Below are 6,000 nucleotides of genomic sequence, written 5' to 3'. Positions count from 1 at the left end.
ATTATTAATCACCCCATGAAGGGCAATAAAATTCACATAAGAGCAACAGCGACGTGCGATTCCGCCAGCGTAGTATACATGCTGAAATGTCCATGTGGAAAGACATATGTGGGTCAAACTGATCGCAAAATAAAAACGAGACTAAATGAACACAAATCCAACATCAGGACTAAGCAGATAAAATCAACAGTAGCTCAACATTTCGTGGAAATGAATCATAACATCAGTCAACTCAGATTCTGTGTTCTAGAGAATGTACACAGAAGGGAAGGACAAGACCACAAAAAAAGACTATTGCAAAGAGAAAATTATTGGATTTCCTTATTAACCAGCATGACCCCATACGGCCTCAATGACCGTATGGAATTCACCTGTTATCTGTAAATACGTTTGTTGTTCCTTTAATGCGTCATGTGACTATGCAATTAAAAAACATAGCAGTTTCGTATACACATACATCATATAGATTCACCACAGAACTATACACACAAATACCTTGTTTGCACACAACCCTACACCTTACCATACACCCTTTCAGAACTCTTAGGATTCTTACTTTAGTTCATTTGAGACACCCAGTAACTCATGCACATATTTACACACTTGTGTTTACTCGGTTACTCCTTTATTAGGTAACTTATCGTTTAGATAACTTAGACATGAAATAGTTTAGATCCCACTTTACTACATACAACGAGTGCAACAGTTCGTACACAACTATCGAGCGTTGCCTAGCAACGATAGCCATTCATAGGTAGAGTTCCCGGAAACAGTACACCAAACACTTCCGGTTCAGGAGAACGGTCGCGGGAGACACAAACATTTCACGGTAAGCCCACATTCTCGAGCACAGCGTGGCTCTAACATTTCTCAAGGAACACTAGGGTTTAAACTTTGGCAGTTAGTTTATAGAACTTTTGCAGCGCATTCACGTAACCACCATTTTATTCTTAACTGACATATATCACGTTTGAAGATCTAGTTCAAACACACCCACACGGATATTCGAAACGAGAACCCTCAGTCACGTATGAAAGAGTGTTTTCAGGCGATTTTGTCATTTGTCATGGTTAATTTAAGGTTTAGACAGTAAGGTACAATTCATGAAGTAACAAAGGAAGTTTCAGGGTTAATAGTGTTGATTCTTTCATGTATTGTGCATAGACTTATGAAACTAATAGTAAATGTTGCGTCATTTCGTTTTTTTGATTTTTAGAAATATCCCCTGGAAGAAGGCATTTGATGTGCCGAAATGCATTGGGAGAGATGAAATGTTTAGCACAATAATGGAAATGAAAATATTGGTTCATGAATAAAATGACCAGTGATACACGTGATCCATGAGATGGATAAGTGATGAAATAAAACGTGAAGTTTAATAATCAAATTTTGGTACGAATTTATTGAACCTCTACACACGAGGATTTAAAGGAGCCCGGGGGACATACCCCAAACACATGGGGGTGCATCCACATAATTACTAATTCACACTTGTAACGGAGAGTGATACCCCGGAGAACCACACAACTTTAAAGACAGTCAAAAAAAACGTAGTGCGCCCTTTTTCCCTTTTGATAATACATGCTTCAACTGGTAGGCCTCTGGGGTACCTATGCCCTGGGTACCTAAGGTACCATATACAGGGACTCACAAGGGTAACCCAGTAACCAATCGGGTATGTATCAATTTAGAGAGAGAAGAGGTAGGCTGTGGTCCTGATTAGCAGGCCCACAGCCAGACTAAAGTCGAAAAACCAGTGAAACACAGCCAAAATTGGGGGTAACCATAGGAAGCAGATCCTACTCTCCTACAAAGGCTACCTGTTCCCCATAGGCCAGAATAGGCGGTTTTGATTATTACATCTTATAATCCTAACAGACTCAGGGAACTAGGTAGAAATTCGAGTTTAGTATGCCTGAACTCAGAATGATAAAATACATCTTTTAGTGAAGTTGGTTTTAACATACTGTTTTAACATTCTGTGTTTGAAAATACCACTTTTAGAAAGTAGGTATTTTCTTGCCTAACTATCCAAGCCTGCCTCTACTAGGTTGTGTATTTTGTGTCTGGCTCTGTGAGTGACAGGGGCTGGGGGATTCCAGGAGAGAGGATGAGTCAGCACAGAGATGAATAGAAAGATCTGCATGTACAGGAGTGGGAGTTGCACCTGGGACCTGAATGGGGCTGTGCCCTCCTTCCACAATGCTATTCCTCCTCCTTTGGTGCGTCTGATGTCTCTGCCCTGCACTGTGAAAGGAAAGAAGGAGTCATGTAAACAGAGTGCTCCAGGACTGACCAGAACTGGTTTGGACTAGGCAAAGGCCTCTCTGCCTTCAGAGAACAAAGAGAAAAGTAGTATAAATATGGGTACCCAGACCCCAAGACTTTAGATCACTTCTGGAACAACAAGAAAAACCTCTGCCAAGGAGAAGAACCAAAGGAAGCTGTAGGAGTGGACTGCCCCCTGCCAGTGTGCTGTGTACGCATAATCGCATCAAGGGCGCCATCTTATCGCATCGCACCGGATTATCGCATCGAATCAAGGCGCCATCTTGCTGCATCGCAACCGGGCCACAGTACAAGACTCTATGCATCATCTCGGCTCCGGTAAGGATCAAGACGCATCCCCTACCCGGTGCAAGCATTGAGGCACGACGCATCATCTCCCCTGAAGCACAGAACCGGCGCATCTCCAACGCTGCGAGCCTTTTGTTTATTTTGCGTTACGCATCCAGGTACTTTTGTGAGAACTGTGTTGCATTTACCATCAACCTGAACTAGGTTAATTCTACCATCCTTAAGTCACTTTTGAGTACAGTATTGTAGATTTTTGTCGTTTGTGGTCTTGTGTTAAGTCTATATAAAGAATTCTTATTTTTATAAAACCTGTGTGGTGTCCATCTGTAGTGTTTTCACTGTATTACTGTGTGTATTCATAAATGCTTAAATGCTTAACACACTGCCTCTGAGATAAGCATGTCTGCGCGTGGCAAGCTACCAAGGGAGTGAGCAGGGGTTATCCAGTAGTGTAATCCCCTTTTCCTTACTTAGAAGCAAGGGTCCCTATTTGTTCAAAGGTGTATACCATTGCCAACTAGAGACCCTAAGTTCTAACACCGTGTAACTAGAGGGAAAGGACTTTGAAACTTTCATCGATCTTGCTGAAGCAACTACCCAAGGGTCTGATTTGAGGCTGCCTCCTGCGGAAGTCTCAGGGACATTAGACTTCACCCCTCAGCCGTCCAAATTCCTATTTGAGGGGGATTCTACTCGCAGGTGAGACCTCTGTTGAAAATACCAGAGCCTCTGGTTCTACTGCGGGGAACTCGGGCTGAAAGTCATTGCATCGCTATTGAGGAGCTGTTGCCGCTGAGAGCCCGCATTTGCCTGTGTTACCAAAGTCATCGATATCGCTATTGTGGGCCGCTGCAGCTGAGGAGCTGTTGCCACTGAGAGCCCGCATTTGCCCGTGTTACCAAAGTCATCAATATCGCTATTGTGGGCCGCAGCAGCTGAGCAGCGGTTGCCGCTGAGAGCCTGCATTTGCCTGTGTTACCAAAGCCATTGACATTGCTATTGTGGGCCGCCACAGCGGCTTTTCCAAAAACGGAAAAGCCGCTGGTCCCAATGCCATTCTGGCTGAGCTCTATAAGACTCTAATAGTTTGAATGATCCCAGGGCTAAAAAAGTTATTTAATTCCATATTGAATGGTGATGCAAATATTCCTATGTCCTGATCTGCGGCAATCATCTTGCTAATACTCAAGTGGGCGGTCGCCGTGTGTGGTCCCGTGCCAAGTGAACCTGATGAACTGGAAAGCCAGGAGCCATAGTTGAAGTTGACCATAGTCAGACTACAACTGGGGAACAATCTGATAACCTGATGGCTGGCCTCAGCAAACCTCAAACACCTTAGCCCCTCCCACCACTCACCTCCTCCACCGCCCCACCACCTCTAGTTAGCCACTTCCTTTGGCCTCCACTGAGACCATGATAACTGCAGCTGCAGGCACAAAAACTCAGATGCCAGATGCTATACTCCCTTCTCCTCACCGACGGAGACACAGCCAAGGGAGGCCTTGAGGATAAAGAGCAGGAGTGCAGCACTTCTAGGAAGCAGGGAAGGATAGAGCCGTGTTAACCCCATTGTGACAGAAGCAGCCAGCATTAGGCCAGTACGGCTTGCTTCATCAACGGGACCACTCCCCCACACGCTCTTGCAACCAACGCACCCTACACCCTTGCTACACCCCAGCAGTGGACAAGGACCGAAAATTGAAACTTAAAAACTGAAATTTGGAAATGTAATTTAAGACTCTTTCCCACCTGTTGCCCCTTATAAAAACTTAAGGGACTTACTTGCACTCATCTGCGCTTACCTGATTTAGTTCAGCACTCGGACCTCAGCCGCACTCTTGTCCGGTGAAAACCAAAAGTGTGCTCATGCCCCCTCCATACAGGAGGGTGGAGCAGCACACAGAGAACCTCCCTTTGCCTACAAACTGACAACTAGCATGGCATATCTTTGGTAGTGTGAAGCACAAAGCCACATGTAGGATTGGATGCACCTCTGCCACCTGTCGGGTGTGTGCTCTCGTGCCTTCCTCTTTCACTAAGTCCCTACCTTTATGAGTGGGTGAGAGACAGCGCTGTCCAACAAAAATCTAACAAAGAACCCACAAAGGATCAACGGGATAACTACCGTCCCAAAGTACGAGCTCAGGAAGAGGACTGTCCCTCCCTCCATGGAATGTGCATGCTTGTGACCCCCATCGTTATAAGGCACAACCAACAGTAAGGCTGAGGCAGCCCTATCCACCAGAAGGCTAAGTCGACCAGAAGGCTACAGTTACAAACTCAGAGCCAAAAATTAGATCATAAGAGATGGCTTGGCAACCTCGACCAGCACAGTCTCAGAATGAGGTCCGAGCAAACAAGGAGGCCCCCTTGCCAAAGACAGAGGAGACAAGCATTGGCATAGCCAACAGGTCTCGCTTTGGGACCTTATAAGTATTTAGTTATGCAGCACAATATCCATTTTGCAATAAGATCAACTATTGCATGGCTAAAAACTTATAAGGTCCCAAAAGCGAGACCTATTGGCATTTCTTTATAATATAACTGATGCATATAAAAAGTTTTATTCTATTAAAAAGGCTGCTGCAAGGTGATATCACCTTGACAAATGTTGATAAATGAGACCGAAGCGTCTTATTTTTGGAGCCTTACTTAAGCTTTGGCTTGCTATTTTTAATACTAAAAGAATTTGAAATGACTGAGAAACGGGCACCAGTACCTCTCCTAGTTTGCTTGGCTTAATATACTTGATCAATGCATTATTACTGGGTGGTTCATGCTTGCAGCCACGTGCTAATCCTGGCCGCAAGTGTTCCAGTTCTGATGTTCTAAAGTCACACTGCTGTACTTGCCAGGCACCTATATTTTTTTCACTTATTTTTTTCTGCCATTTTAATTAAAGATTTCTTGTAAATTATGTAAATCGTTTTTCACCGAGATAATACATTTTATGATGACTATGGAGATTCTAATTTTGTTTGCAAATGTATCAGGTTTGAAAGCATGTACTATGCAATATTCCTGATGCGTGTCTATACACTTAATTCACTAACGTAGCGTAAACCAGTGGATGAAAGGATGAAAACCTCCGGAAAAACTGAAAAGTGAAGGCAAACCCACTCGAGCTCCAGGCCCACACTGTCATTTTCAGACGTACCTCAGCAGCAGATAGCAACCTGTACTGCGTCATTAAATAATAGCTCATATGAGAAACCCCGTTCCTTTACTCACATGCTCCCTCAGAAGGAGGGAATAGGTAACCTAAGTGAGGGTGTCATCAAAGAGTAGAGGAAGGATGCCCTGTAGTGGCTGTCGGGACGCGCTAGTAGGCAGATTGACCTCTCTGTAAGGAGTGAAGAGATGACCGAACAAAACCCCATTAAACCCCTGAGGTTCTGACGAGAAAGAGAGAGCGCGGGCGAG

Source organism: Lissotriton vulgaris, chromosome 3_1 (assembly GCF_964263255.1).
Source record: "Lissotriton vulgaris chromosome 3_1, aLisVul1.2, whole genome shotgun sequence".
NCBI lineage: Eukaryota > Metazoa > Chordata > Amphibia > Caudata > Salamandridae > Lissotriton > Lissotriton vulgaris.
The sequence above is the reverse complement of the archived record's forward strand: the minus strand, read 5'-3'. Positions refer to the sequence as shown.